Genomic DNA, 16,203 nt, shown 5'->3' with positions numbered 1-16,203 from the left:
GGACATTATGGTAAAAAGAAATTTGAAAGGAAAGATGGAAGAGAAGGAAAAAAGAGCCATCTTGATGGCCAGAGGTTGAATACTGGTAGAACACGCTTTAAGAAATCTTGAAGGGGAGGGTGGTTGAGAGGGCTTTTCAAGAATAGGGCCCTCTGCTGTTAAATCAAAGTTGTTTGTGCTGAATGAATATCTACTTCTGGAATTCTTTTTGTCTCTCCAGACATCCAGTAGAATCCACTACACATACAGAGGCTTTTATGATTGGGTTGAGTTTTTATTTGCAGAAATCAAGGCAAGAAGGTGAACTTCATTTCTGAACCCACACACAGTACAGAATAGAGACAATATCAGGGAAAAAAAATCATAAACGACCAAAAAAGGAAAAACAAACAAACAAAACATTCACAGGAGCAGAAACTTAAGCACAAGGACCCATGTCCCTGAAAAGTTATAAAAATCTTTGGATTGAGCCTGAGACTATGTATGGAATGGAAGCTTGACCAATCTACTTAAATTTTAAGAGCAAAGTGCTCCCAGATGCCATGTGGGTTATATGAAGTCATATGATCTTTTCCTTCTACTACTCAACAAAACAAACAAAAAACAAATAAAATGACCTTCTACATATTCAAACTCTTGTGCTTAGGAGAAATTTGGCTTTGTATTTGTTTTTAAAATTTGCTTTATTAGAATCTTTTTTCCAAGGCAGTGATTATTTCTAACATCTCTCTTTAGAGGTGTAGTACTTACAGTTAGACACCTTTTTAAGCTGAGGACCACATAAAATAATAGGGTGACATCTTTTTCAGGGACTAAATTGAGCCCTGACAACCTACAAAAGGGGACCCACTTCCCACAAATGAGTAAAGTATTTTACCCATGACAGATGCAGGCCCCCAGCTGCTCCACAAGCATATTTAGGCCAAGTCTACTGTTTCCATTCACTGCCCCTTTAATTAGAGGTTTCTTAATTGATTTTTAAATAAGAATTTGGTTATTATCTGTGTGGGAAAAATGATGCACTTTATTGTTCAACTACTAAGATACATAGTAGTAATGCTGCTTTTGGTTACAAATTTTTTTAATATGAGAATGGAATAAACTTCAGAGAATATTTGGTAAAGGAGAACTTAAAGCTAAGAAGTTGCAATTTTTCACCCAGTTTCAAATTTGTTCTCTTAACTTTTAACAGATTGTTTTCCATATGCCTCAGTTTCCTCATTGTGAAATGGGAGTAGTAACAAATCTCAGTCTGTGAGGATGGTGACCATTTAGTAGACCCTTATCTTTCAAAAGGAATATTTCCTGAGACATATTCCTCAAAAAGGAATGTTTAGGATCCTGGTTTTCTCCTGGATCACATCTCTGAGGAGAATCACATTTCCTGTGTGTTTCTTTCAGCTAAAGCTATAATACCTTGAACTAAAATCTCCTCTTTTGCACCTAATGGCTATTTTCATCAAAGAAGGACTTTTTCTCTCTTAAGGACAGACTGCAAAATAAAACCAGTTGAGGTCTTGATGCTGTGCACTAGGCTAAGGCTCACCTGTGAGTAAGTGTCTCACCAAGTCTGACTGACATGTACTTTTTAATACTTCCAATCTCTACACACCAGCCCTGCCCACCAATATCTGGTGCACAGCAGAGGGCATGTGAGTATTTAATAAACACAGGTTGATGCATGGATTGCTGGCCTCTGGACCCACAGGAAGGTGTGGGTATCATCTTCTTCTCACTTTTCATGCATACAAAAATGACCCAGAGGTTCTTAAACTAGGTTTCTGTGATGATCTCATGAAGGATGATGCTATAGAACATATGGGAATCAGAAGACCCTCCATGTCAACTGTCTTTGTAGGTCTACAGTTTTTCATCTGTAAAATGAGTGCACTGAATTTGATGTTCTCTATGATTTCTTTCAGATCCACAATTCATTGATTCTTTGATTCTCCACTGTGCTCACTGCCAAGTGAGTTATTTTCTTGTCTAAGTTCTTCAACAGCATAACCACCATGCACTTTTTGAAGCTTGATCTATAAACAAAAAATAGTAAATCCCCAAGAATCAATCTTGGCACATCTTATGTAAGATTAATAATTAGGAGGGAAAATAAGAAGGAAACTTTTGAGGAAATGCCATAGGCTTTCCAAGATGCCCTATCATTGATTAAAACAACAACAACAACAAACTGAAATAGCTCATTGATGTCCAGGCTTGGTAAGATCCAAGCTTGAAGAATCTATGTGACTTTAAAAAAAAAAAACATGTAATTCTATAATTCTGATAATTAAAATATTTTAAAAGTGGAGTATACATCTCATCTAATCATATTCCTTAAAAGCTGACTACAGAAATGTTGCCACTGGGATGAAATTCATGGCATTTCAAATTTTATAACTTTTATCTAAAGTCCTAAATGATACCATGGTTCTATTATGCGGCATTTAAATAGATGTTATGTGCCACTCCATTCAGCAATGAGTAACATGCAGCAATGTGGCACACTGAGGTTAGAATTGCAGAGTACAAGAGATTAGGGGTTCATAAACATTCCAGTTCGGGGTTGGGGCAAAATTCTAGTCGGCTGGTTAATGTGCATTTTGTGTACAACTTTTATGTATTTATCTATTTCATAGCATTTGTGAATCCCAAACTTCCACATTTAAAAGAAACAAAATCATAAATTGCTGCTTTGCTATAGCTCCTGAAAGAATGTAGTGAATTTTTGAGCAAATTTTTATCTACTTCTACACACCGTATTTTCACACATAATGAAAGTAACTCACAATGCTGGACTTCTATCTGAACATCAAAATGGCATATATTGGCATAATGTCTACCTCTGCTGCCCAACTACAACAGAGCTAGATCCTAACTTAATTTTAGAGCAATAAGAGGTAGACTGCCCTAGGGAGGCCTTTCAAGGAGAAGTGCAACAGAAGGAGTAGCCAGCAACTCTTAAAAGCCTCAATCTCTCTCTCCCTGTCTCGTTCTCCACTTCTACCCCAGCCAACATTCCTATAAAACCTCCAAAGGCAGCAGTTGGTTAGAGATAAAAGAGTCTGTTGTTGTTTTGGGGGGAGAATGAAACAGAAACCTTCGATTCTTACTATCTCATTTCATTCAATCTTCTGTTAATCCATCATTATTTTCAATGTTTGGGAACTTTCAAAGAACATTTTATTTTATTTTACTTTATTCATTTATTTTTTGAAATGAAGTCTTGCTCTGTCACCCAGGCTGCAGTGCAGTGGCACAGTCTTGGCTCACTGCAACCTCTGCCTCGTGGGTTCAAGCGATTCTCCTGCCTCTGCCTCTCAAGTGGCTGGGGATTACAGGTGCTTGCCTCCACGCCCGGCTAATTTTTGTATTTTTAGTAGAGACAAGGTTTTGCCATGTTTGCCAGGCTGGTCTTGAACTCCTGACCTCAGGTGATCAGCCTACCTTGGCCTCCCAAAGTGCTGGGATTACATGTGTGAGCCACCATGCCCATCCCAAAGAACCTTTTAAAGAAGGAACCCTTACTCATCAAATCGGCAGTGACTCACTCATACTTCCCTTCCTTTTAACCACCTAGGTGACATTTAAGGAACATCCTCATTTCCCACAGGCAAGCACCAAACCCAGTTTCTTCTCTGCAGTTTATCAGTTATTTAGCCCTGTGTGTATCAATCAACTTTTCAAAAAAAAAAACTACTTCACACTTTACCTGCTGGAAGATATGTCTGTGCATATAGGTGCCACATTACTTTATTTCTGCTGTTTTTTTCTCCTCCTTCCTCCTCCTTCCTCTTCTTCCTTCCTTTTTTCTTTTCTTTCTTTCTCTCTTTCTCTTTCTTTTTCTTTCTCCTTCCTTCTCTCTCTCTCCCTTCCCCTTCCCCCTCCCCCTCCCCCCCTTCTCCTCCTCCTCCTCCTTCTTCTTCTTCTCTCTCTCTCTCTCTGCTAAGCATGTTATTTCTGGCATGGAGTTTTCTTTCTCTCCTTCCACCACCCCTATTTGTGCAGATTTTGAGTTTTCATTCTCAGTAGCCTCTTGAAGGAAATCATTCTTGCCCATTTCCCTTCCTCCCACACACCTGTTTGTGCATGTGGGAATGCCTGGTGTGGAAATCAGGAAGTGATATATTGCCAATAAAATGGCTTCTATCATTACTATAAATATTAACTTAAGCATAGTTAAACATACAGTTTTCAGTCACCTACTTTTTGTTGAAGAACTGAACAGCTTGAGTATATTTGAAACAGCAAATTTCTTTCTAATTTAGCAGAAAATAAGAAAAAATACAAGGCCATAACTTTGCAATGTTTATAGTTTTCCAAAACTGCCTTGCCTTTTGTTTAAATAATTATATAGTGATTCATGGCATCCTTATTATAAATAATCACATTTCGAGAATATTTCTTTTGAGAAGTTTCCAGATTGCTATTTGTTTCATATGGATGTGATTCAGTAACAAAAGAAAATATGTAGCTATAGTTTACCCTAATTCTGAGTAATGAAGTTTCTGTGCAGCACTCAGTATCACCGATATTCATTAACTCTTCTTCATTAAACATTTCTATATTTTATAATATCACTTGTATTGTTGAGAGCTTTTATTTTTAAAAACCTTGAAATGTTTCTCATTCATCCAACTTACTCTAATCAGCTGCCTCTAACAGGCACTGTTACCATTTTAAAAAATTCATTGTTGCATGTTCTCACTCACCTGTGGGAGCCCCCCCAAAATTTGAGCTAATGAAAGTAGAAAGTAGGACTGGGGGTATTAGAGTCTGGGAAGGGCAAGGGGGAGGGAAGGATGGGGACAGGTTGGTTTACAGATATAAAATTACAGCTAGATAGGAGAAATGAGTTCTGGTGTTCTGTAGCACTGTAGGGTGAATGTGGTTAATTATAACTTATTGTACATTCTCATAAAGCCAAAGCTGGGTGTGGTGGCTCACGCCTGTAATCCCAGCACTTTGGGAGGCCGAGGCGGGTGGATCACCTGAGGTCAGGAGTTTGAGACCAGCCTGACCAACATGGTGAAACCCCATCTCTACCAAAAATACAAAAATTACCTGGGTGTGGTGGCGTGCACCTGTAATCCCAGCTACTTGAGAGGCAGAGGCAGGAGAATCGCTTGAACCCAGGAGGCGGAGGTTGCAGTGAGCCGAGATCGCGTCATTGCACTCCAGCCTGAGTGATAAGAATGAAACTCCATCTCAAAAAAAAAAAAAAGCTAGAAGAGAGAATTCTAAATGTTTGCAACACAGAGAAATGATAAATGTTTGAGGTGATGGATATGCTAATTACCCTGATTTGATCAGTACTCATTGTATATATGTATGGAAATATTACTCTGTATCCCATAAATACGTACAATTATTATATGTCAACTAAAAATAAAAGGAAAAAAAAAGATGGTTGAGAGGCACAGAGTGAGTCCTAATATTTTACCCTATGGTGTGAGCAGGATTTAGAACAAAGACCGTAATATGGGTATGTTTGGACCTCTGCACTCTGCAGTTCTGGTTTTTACAGTTATGAGTGGGGACACAGAGGCACTTTGCATATGATGAAACTCAAATTACAGGTTCCTCTCTTGCCAGAGAATACACTAAACTTCGAGGGTGGTAGTGGTTGGGTGGGTACGTGGAAGGGGACTGGATTGCAAGGGGAAGCAACAGAGGCCTGCCAGGCATAGCTGCCTCCTGCTTCTTACACGTGAAACTTAGAATAGTTTACAAATAAACTTTGATCTTTGAAGATCTTTTCCACTTTCTTTAAGTCAGTAGTTCTTGACCAGGGGATGGGACAAACATCAGATGAACCTGGGAAAATGTTCACACCGCAGTTAGATGCCTGGCCCAGTGTAGACTTGGTAAATCACATCTCTTGGCCAGTGCCTGTGGATTTTGGAAAACCTCCTCCAGAAATTCAGATTTGCACAATCGTTTGAAAACAAAAGCCCTAAATTGGTAAGTTAATATTCCTTTTGTTATGCAGGGGCTCCAATATACTCTCAAAAAACCAGAAACTGTTCCTGAGTTGGGACTTGAGGAGGGATATTTGACTTATGACCCTTTGCCACTTAGCTGTTTTTTAGAGGGTGGAGAACAGACATAAATTACAAAAAGCATACAAACCCCCAACTAAGAAACCCTGATGTGGAGGACACCTAAGGCCCCTGGGACTTTCCTGGAGGAAAATACATCATTGCCAATTAGGGATTCTCTACCAGATGACATAGTGTCAGTATTGCCATTAGCTGGTGCAATAGGGAAGCTTAAATACTGATGTCAATGAAGCAGGAAAACCCAAATTAAAGCATTCTGCTCTCCTAGCAAAAAATTAGATAGGAAAGCAGATTACTGTGTATCAGTGTCTTAACAATGGTTGAGTCCTTGTACCGTGTTTTGCACCCAATACACGTGCAACAACATAGTTTAGATTTTTGTTGAATAGATGTAGTCTTTCTTAGGTATACCTTTCATTTATCCTTCGGCATCTATTTTGATACTTAAAACCTAAAAATAGTGTATCTTGAAATTGCATCTTTCTTGCTTATAAAAATCAGTTACTCTAAAGCTTTATTCAGTATTAATTATTCATTAAGATGACTTTAGCCTGTCTTAAGTGTCAAGGTGGGAGAGAAGTTATTTGATAGCTGAGAGAACACACCAATAAATCTAATCTAGTGACAAAAATACACATCTTCTTTGTTGTTCCTCCATCTATGTGCTTTGAACTCCCAGGATGTTCAAGGGTACATTGACAATCAGTTGTTTAACTCAAAAGAATGAACACCACTTAGGATGGAAATTCTAAACATTGAAATAATGACTGAAAAATACTTTGACCATCTTTTTTTTTTTTTTTTTTTTTTTTTTTTGAGATGGAGTCTTGCTCTGTCACCCAGGCTGGAGTGCAGTGGGGCCATCTCGGCTCACTGAAACCTCCATCTCCTGAGTTCAAGCGATTCTCCTGCCTCAGCCTCCCAAGTAGCTGGGATTACAGGTCTGCATCACCATGCCCAGTTTGTTTGTTTTTGTTTTTTGAGACAGAGTTTCGCTCTTGTTGCCAGGCTAGAGTGCAATGGCGTGATCTCAGCTCACTGCAAGCCTCCCGGGTTCAAGGGATTCTCCTGCCTGTCTCCCGAGTAGCTGGGATTACAGGCATGTGCCACCAAGCACGACTAATTTTGTATTTTTAGTAGAGATGGGGTTTCTTCATGTTGGTCAGGCTGGTCTCGAACTCCTGACCTCAGGTGATCTGCCCTCCTCAGCCTCCCAAAGAGCTGGGATAACAGGCGTGAGCCACTGCGCCCAGCTCTGACCATCTTGTAATGAGAGTTTTTACGTTCATGTCACCAAAAACTATCCATTTCATCCCATTTTTTAAACCTCTATTCCCAAATCTATATTCTTCCAGTTTATAAAAAAAGATGGAGGTATAACAATTAAATACTTAAGCAAAGATTCCTTAGGTAGCTACTTTCCCCCAAATTATTTGAAACAAAGAACGTTGGGTATGGCCATTTCTTTTGTAACTGAGTAACTGGATGGCCACTATCCTCTCAAACACTTTTAAAAGCATTACTTAGACAGACAACTACAAGTGCTTAAAAAGTATTACTGGAGTATATTGAGTAAATATTAAATTACACCGATATAAAAATATTTTCATAGTCCAGATATGAATATATAATTAGAGCATTATTTAGGAATGTGAGAGAAAATTATGTGGAAGCTCTCAAATCTGTAACTACACATTAGCTATAGAGCAACAATTGAAAAGGAACTGCTTTTAGGCCACATCTCTTCAAGTCATTTCTCAATATACTTATAAGGCAAGTCTTGAATTCAGAACCCTGGTTTTTGATTTTTTTTTCATGACAAGGAGAAAAATCTAAAGTTGAGCTATAAATCTAACATTTTCTGCTCATACTGGGCTCACTATCAGTCCCTACATAAAGGTAAAAACAGTTTCCCCTTGCTAATAAATCATGCACATAAATAATATAGTATTAGCATTTTAGTTTTCCTTAAAAGTAACCAGGTTACCACTAATAGCTTCATTAAGTTTCGTCCCTTTTTTTTTTTTTTTTTTTTTTTTTTTTTGCCAGTCTCAGTTTTTAATTGTGGCAGGGCCTCACGCACGCGGGCACACACACACACTCAGGCCAGATCTTGTTGAAAGCTGCGATGTCGACACTCTGCATACGCTCTTCAAACTTGGTGATCTCCTCCTCCAGCAAGTCTGTCCCCACCTTGTCCTCCACCACACGCTGAAATCTGCAGCTTCCAGATACCGTAGCCCACGGGCACCAGTTTGGAGCCCCCCCGCACCAGCCCGTCCAGCTGGATGAAGCGCACACAGGCCTCCAGGTGGGCCGTGCCCGTCTCATCGTCCCAAGGCTTGAGGTCCAGCAGGATGGAGGACTTGGCCACCAGCGCGGGATTCTTGGCCTTCTTCTCCGCGTACTGCTGCAGCCGCTCCTCATTGGTAATGCCGCAGCTGTTGCCTCATTGTCGCTGCCAAACAGGTCAATGTCATCGTCCTCGTTATCCTCTGCTGGTGTGGCTGGCTTCTTGGCCGGGGGCTCCACTTGGCGCATGGGAGACATGTGCTGGGTCTGCGGAGCTGTGGCCCGGTGGCCGGGCAAGCTCTTCCCCAGCACGTTCAGCCAGGTCTCTCTGGTTGTCCACTTCCAGACTGGCGATCCGGACGAGCTCGCTGTGGTCTCCGCTGGGGCCGCTAGACGCCCCTGGGCCTAAGCTTCCGGCCAGGGATTTCGGGATGTTCTCTCTGGCTCTGGCAATATCATGGAGGATCATGCTGGCCTCCTGGAGGGAGGCGCCGGCCACAGGCCCGTTCATCTGTTCGTAGAATCTCCTTTCTGCATCGCCATATTTGAACTTGTGGAACCAGATCTTCTCACCTACTAGAAAGTGTGTAGCCATTTTTCTGACGCCAGCCAAGGACGCGGCAACCAGGGAGCAGGAATCGGGGGACGCAGGACGCCTAAGGAAAGGGTGTGTTTCCGTCCTTTTTTAGAACACGAAGCAAAACAAAACCAAAAACTCCATCCTCAGTAAACTTGTCCAATAAATAAATAAATTTTATTTATTGTATTTATTTATTGTAAATAAATAAAAAGTAAACAGGCTATCTCAGTTTTTGTTAATCAGTATTTTTAAACAGGAAAGGCCATATATATCAAATTTTAAATAAAAATGTGTTGACACTTAAAGGTTTTAAAATTTAATCTCATTAAGTAAATTACTTTCAAGTGGTGAGCTCATGTACAACATTATATATAAGCTTTTTTTTTTTTTTAAATCAGAAGTTCATTCCAAGATTTTGTTAAAGAAAAGTTGAAGGGCTAAATTTCCAAAAGCAAGGTTTTAAACAAACAAAATTAGGTGGAGACATTCAACACAGTAAAGCTACCAGTAAGTTTATTAAACACAGACATTGATGTTTCTAATATTGTACAATTTTCAGAGGCCTCACATGACAAAGCCCTTAAGTTTAATGATTCACTTTGAGAAAATACATCTATATTGACTACAAAGAAGGGTTTCTATGTCATCCTTTTTAATGAGAAAGTTAAAATTCATGGGTGTTTAGCAGTGTCTCATTATATAGAATTTACATTAGCAGAGGGTCTGATTAGCAACTTTAGATAACTTTCCAACCAAGAAGAGTTGCAAAAGGGTTCCAATTGCATCTACCACCCACACATTCAAAGAAAAAGTACTAATTATGAAAAAAAAAACCTTTAATGCCACCAAGGAATAAGAATAGTACAGTCAACCTCATTTGTGTATCATTTTGTAGTTATGCATTATCTCATTTGGGTTTAAGACAGCTGGTGAAACTGGTGTTTGCATTCCCATTTCACAGATGAAGAAACAGGTTCTGAGAGAGCCAGTGGCTTGTCCCAGATTACATGTTTAGTAAGATGGGGGATCAGAACATGAAACCAATTGTGAAGCAGATACTGACTTTGTGAAATCCCTGGGCTGAAGTCCTCTCATGACAGGAAGTGTTCAAACTCTTGTCTCTGAGGCTCCCTTGACTCTGGCCTTGAGCAAGGCCTGCCTGAGAAGCAGCTATTTAAGGAAGCTGCATGACCAGATGGGCAGGGGTGTGGCCAGCTGAGTGGCTGTGACACACTTCTTGCACGTCGTCTGTCTTCCACCTTGCCTGATGACTTCACCAGCTCTTAAGCACCTAACCCTGTGGTAAGTGTTGTGGGGAATACCACGGTGTAGGAAGACACTGTTCCTGTCCTCACAAACTGTAACCACTGAGCCCATTTGCAACCTAAGGCCACTGAATACAATCTCAGGAGGCACTCTCTTCATAGCACATGTTTATGGATGCCCTGACCATAAGTTCTGCATGTCTCCTGAAGGCCCCACTGAAACGTCATCAAACGCACCTGTCTGCAGGCTTCCAGAATGACAGAATTCTAACAGAGAACATAACACTTAAGGAGACACGCCTAATCACAGAGTGCCTTCACTGTGCTGTGATGAGGAGGCTCTGAGGAGGGAACCCAGACCAGACCCCCATCTCTACAGTTCCTTGACAGAGGCTGTTCACCCGAAGGAAGGTCAGAAAGCATCTAGCCACCATTGTTACTATGACTACCTTATGTTTCCAATAAAAACCTACATGCAGAAAGAAAACAAATACAGCAGTCTAACTTTAGAAATGCTCAAAATCCATTTAATTATAAAAATAAAATAATTTTAAGTAAGTTTTTTAGATTGTGGATTTGAGAAAAAAAAACAACTTGTGTTTGGAATAGAACTTTGGCTTAAAAACGAGAAGCAACGTTAGCCTACATGCTGGTGTTCCTGCTATGTGAGTCCTGGCCAGGGCTCTCTTTTCCTCTTGGTTGTGAACAGTCCTCATCACACTTGTCCTCTGACTAAGCAACAAGGAAGTACCTGGAGCTGCCTGTTTCCTCCAAGCAGATGGTTCCTTGCTTTTCACAACAGATAATTGTAAAATCAGCATGATAGTATAAGAACTAGCTGATTAAACATCCCAACTTGTTGGTTTAAGAGTGCTGAATGAACAACCCATCACACCTGGTGCCTGAGCCCCCCTTTTTTCCAGGTGCAGGGTGAGATGTTCATTTTAATCTGAGATGCCTGTGGGCATGATGTGTGTCAGGACCACTTCTCTCTCTCCCTTTTGCTTCCTTAAACCAAGCTAGGCCCACTGCTATGAACTCAGCTGCTGGAGTTCTTTCAGAAGGAACTAGCAAACAGGCTGCCTGTTTGCTACAGAGGCCTAGACTCTTAAGGCCTGGTCTCTTAGGACCCAAGACCATAGAACCTCAGCCAAATAACTCACACTAACATTCTATTGTTGAGGCTTTTTTAACAGAAAACAAAATGTTAGTTTAATGTTTTTATATAAATATGACTTTAAAATATATTGGTTTCTTCTTTTAAGATTCGTTGCTGTGACCACGAGGGTCATTCATTCCTTTACTCTGGAGATATTTATTGAGGTGTGCAATACGCAAGGTACCCTGCTAGGAAAATTCTTTCCCATCAGCCTAAACCAGAAACTGTCTGGTTTTCTGCTTTCTTTCCAAGGCCTAGAATGGTTCCCGGCATATAGTAGAATCCTAATAATGAATGAATGACACACTAAGATAAGCCATACCTGCATTTTCCCCCAACTAGAAGTTCAGATTGTTATAAAAATCAGTATAAAGACCTTTCCCTTTGGCAATCTCTATCTACCAACTAATTCTTTCTTGGAGCCAGAATCAGATAGGCTCCACAGAGTTGACACAGCTTCATAGCAAATCAGTTAATTAACCACTAGATGTTGATGGGATACCTACTTTGTGCAATTTCCCCCCTCCTAGACAAATAAGCCACGCAAGGAAGCAACTGAGATAGTCTCTGTTTTTCAGAGAGTTTTCATACAAACATAAAGTTACTATAATGCATCCCTGAGGTCAAGGAGGTGGCATCAAGGAAAACTAAAGGAGGTCAGAGGAAGAAGATAGAAGCCTAGGATTTGGCCTTTAACCAGCAGAAGAATGGAAGAAAAGGCATAACAGAAATGCAGGGTGTGTGTGTGTAATGTGCGTCTGTATGTTGGGAGGTGAGGGAGAATGCCACAGACGGAGTCTGGGAGAAGCCAGAGCACACAAGGTATACCAGGAGTTAATTCCATTCAGTGTGATTTGAGTCAATTGAATAAATATTTATTGAACGCACACTGTGTGCCTGGCATTGTGATAGGTACTAGGTATACAATGGTTAACAAGACTGATATCGTTCCTGGGTCACTGGCAAGTGGGAGATACGGAGAAGTAAACAGACAATGACAATATAGTGTGATAAGTGCTATGATAGGGAAAAGTCCAGGTGTTATGAGAAGGATGCAGAAAGGACCCAACCCAAACACTGGCATCAAGAAAACTTCCTGGAAGAGGGGATGTCAAGTTGACCCCCAAAGCCAAGGTAGAAACTGGTTGGGTGAAACTGTTCAGGTAGAGTATACAGTACTTACACTAGAATTGCAAATGTGAAGGACCATGAGGATCTGAAAGTGGCTGAATTTGTTGAAACACAAGGAGAAGGAGGGCTGGAAAAGAGGCTGGGGATGGAAGCAGTGGCCAGAATTTGCATCTCTTGTACTTCATAATAAAGAGTTTGGACTTCATCCTAACAGCAGTGGTAACCTTGAGGAATTTTACGCAACAGAATGAAACAAGTGGATGTGCATTTTAGGTAACTATCTGCAGTGTGAGATGGCCCTAAAGGAGCAATGGGTAAAAAAAAAAAAAAAAAAAAGGGTAATATGCAGTTAGATCCTTGAAGTTTCATCCTTAACACAATGTAAGAACCAAATGATTATTTTGTGAATGAAGTGATCAGTGAATCAATCAATAATTCGGTGCAGGATTGAAAATACAAGACTTCAGGCAGAGGATAAAGTTGTCTGTATGTATATAAGGGTCAGAGTGTAGGCTGATTGGAACACTGACATGTCTTCAAGTCTTGAATCTCATCAGACAAATGATAACAGTTGACAATGGAGTAAAGTGGAACAGAGTAGAAACAGCTTCAGTGTTGGAGTCAAAAGACCAAGGTCTGAGTCTTAGTTTTGATGTTTATTAATTTTGAGATGTGCCTTAATTTCTCTGACCATTGGGTTCCACATCTATTATGCCTATTCTTTATGTGCCACTGCATAGCTAGAATGGGAATGGTTATCACAATCTGTGTGCATTTCTGTTTTCGGGTGGTATGCAGGCACTGTGGGAAAACTGATGGCCCAGTGGAGTTTCTAAATCATCCACTGTAAAAATCAGTCAGTTAGTGAAACCTGCCTGACTGAGGGTGGAGTCGTGGTTTACATAGCGGGGATTTAGAAATCAAGTAGCCAGTAAGTATTGCACAAAGTTTGGACAGGTGACTCTGTAACTTGTCCACTGGAGACCCTGGTGGAGAGGTTGGGAGAGGGGTGGGAAGCGCCCCTCTTCTGCTGCTGCCCTTAAGGAGAGTACTGGGCACAGAAAGAGCAGAAACAGGTGGTATAGTTGAGGGGTCACAAGGGTCAGTGAGGTAGCTTGGAGAACATACACAGGTAGTTAAGGACATAGTCTAGACTGGAACTCAGCTCCCTGAAGTTGAGTGCTCTTTTCACAACTCCACCTTGTCAAATTAATTATGTCAACTCAAGATCTTAGAAAGGACAACTTATGTAAGATTCAAGCCAAGAGGCCTTCTCATAAGTTTGTGGCTGTAGCTACCAGCCAGGGCCAGATGACCTTATAGAACGAGAGGGCAAAGCAGGAATGCTGGCTGCAGGAGTGAGGCATTCCCCTGGATCCAGTTGTTTGGAAAGAAGAAGGCTTCATGAAGTATGGGGGTGGGGCTATGTCGGTGGTGGCAGAGAAGTGCAGGATGAATTATAACGTACCTGAATCCAGACATAATTAACCAAAGAATAATGTTAAGAGAAGAAAAAGCAAAAGGTGAAGAACTGCTCTGCAAGAAGGTTCTGGAAGAAGGGCTAGTGAACCAATTCATCAGAAAGTACGTCATACCATGTAGTTTTAGGAAACACAGCAGGCCTGAGCTCCTTGGTACCCTCAGGAGATCCAAGCGAACAGGCAGAAAGTGACTGTGCTCTGTGAAATACTTCAGGCACCCAAATGCTCCTCTTTCCAGCACTTTTCATATCATCCCCCTCTTCTTCCCCCAACACACTCACATGCTTACACCTTCTGGCCCACTCCAGGCTGAGTTTTGCTTCTTTTCTGCAGAAGAGTGTGACACTAGGGCAATGTCACTGAACTGAAGAAATTTATTAAAATAGCTTCTTGAAGAAATGTAATTTTGAGTCCCATATCTCTAAATCATCTTTATCTTCTCGCTTTCCAAAAGCAGTATAAAGAGTCAGCTGTTTGGGTAGTCCATATAATTTTTATGAAGTAAAACTCGACTAAATTATTTTTTGGTTTCCTACATTCATAGAGTTAGCCCTAAGTGTTGGGTTAACTCTATGAATACAGAAAACCAAAAAATAATTTAGTCTCATCTGTCCCCCATAAAGAAGGCTCCAATAAATTGATCAGCCATAACAAAAAGGCCACTTTCAGTTTTTCCTGGAAATTCCAAAGCAAATAGTATTAAAACCAAATTGGCTATATAATTCATATAATTTATACTCTCCAGTGATCACTTAGCTCAATTAAGGTTCGCAGTCACAGGTATCTCTGACAATCTACATATCTATAATATCCACACATAAACATCTGGGGCAGACATCAGAGTCCCTTTATCAAGACTGAAATCCATGTCTCCTGTGCTCTAATATATTTCACCATCCACACTGTTCAGTTGAGCTTTTTACTACAAATGGTTTTAGGCTCTGATGCAAGACAGGAATTTGAAGCATGCATTGGAGTGTTTAATGGTGTTAATTTTTGGTGCACACAAACATCAACTTCACTCAACAATCCAATAATATTGCAAAAAAAAAATGCCAGAGAATGAAATACATCAATGGAATTCTTCAGGATTGCAAGCAAAGTAGTTCCACATTCCTGCTGATGCCAACAAATAATAAAATAGCTGCCTATTTACAGGTCCTTAAAGATGTTACAATCAATAAAGAAAATAAAAGGAAGAAGATAGTGTGCTTTCAGATCAAACAATTGTTCTAACTTTTATATTCAGACATGTTTATTTACTTAAAGTCTTCGAATGTAACCCAAGTTAATTTTAAATGAACATCTGATTGTAACAAGGGAAATATAATCTGTGTGTGTGTGTGTTTGGTTTTGTTTCAATTGGATGGTATAAATGTAAACAATTCCTACCTGGAAATATGGATGGTCTCTTCTTTGGGTGCCTCAGGTGAATGGGATCCAAGTTCTTAATGTTTTTTTGAAGTCTTCCTCTAATGTCATTTCCTATGAGTAGTTCAGGTGGCAGGCTACTCCTTCTTGATGATTTATAATCATTTTGAGATGAATTTAGTTTGTTCTTCGTTCTGGAATATAAATTGCTGTCATCAACTGCCATTGTGGGGGATACATTAGCGACTCTGAACAAAAATCCAAAAAGCCAAACCCAGCAGCAGCCACCGTCACAGCCACCGTTGCAGCCACCGCCGCCGCCCCAGACTCTGATGTTCTCATGCTTTACCCTGCACTTGTTTGGGAAGCTTAACAAGTTGATAGGCGTGGACTTTAACAGGTGTAGAATTACTAAGTAGCCCCTCCTTTCTACAGTTAATAGCACAGGGGAGGAGAGATCAAAAAAAAAAAAAAAAACAAAAAACCATCAGTTGGCAGAAGACTGGGGAATTTGAACAGATGTGACTCAGAGTGGATGGTAACAAAAGTGGTGTAATGGTTGCTGCATGAAATTTCAGCTTCATGGGTGCAACACCATAAAGCAAACACAGTTCACTATTCAAGAATAAATGCCTACGTAAATTACAAGTCTAATTTTTTGTATCATTTCCCAAACTCTTACGGATTTTAAACAGTTTTGGGGAAGCGTTTTTACATTCCCTCATACCTTTAAGTTTCAAGCTATACACATAACACAGAACGAACATCCTTCTTTATTCAATGTCTTATTTGGCTGGCCGCCAACTGGAAGTTGGCTGGAAGAGGGAGATGAGAGATGACTGGTGATGACCAGGAAGGAACTGGT

At 40.3% G+C, this 16,203-nt stretch overlaps 1 protein-coding gene and 1 pseudogene across 2 annotated transcripts in view; both read right to left on the bottom strand.

Moving 5' to 3' along the window:
- Window positions 1-16,203, bottom strand: part of FRY (FRY microtubule binding protein) — a 448,961-nt gene that overhangs the window by 333,956 nt on the left and 98,802 nt on the right. Inside the window, exon 2 of one of the 2 annotated variants that reach the window (XM_055096586.2) lies at window positions 15,360-15,532. The exons of the other annotated variant lie outside the window; for it this stretch is intronic. The gene's annotated coding sequence lies outside the window, so the exon portion shown is untranslated. The remainder of the gene's footprint in view (window positions 1-15,359; window positions 15,533-16,203) is intronic. 2 annotated transcript variants of the gene reach the window in all.
- On the bottom strand, window positions 67-11,337 carry LOC117975566 (elongation factor 1-delta-like; annotated as a pseudogene).

The sequence above is a fragment of the Pan paniscus genome, chromosome 14 (genome assembly GCF_029289425.2).
Source record: "Pan paniscus chromosome 14, NHGRI_mPanPan1-v2.0_pri, whole genome shotgun sequence".
Classification (NCBI taxonomy): Eukaryota; Metazoa; Chordata; class Mammalia; order Primates; family Hominidae; genus Pan; species Pan paniscus.
Note: the sequence above shows the minus strand (reverse complement) of the source record. Positions and strands in the feature narration are given on the sequence as shown.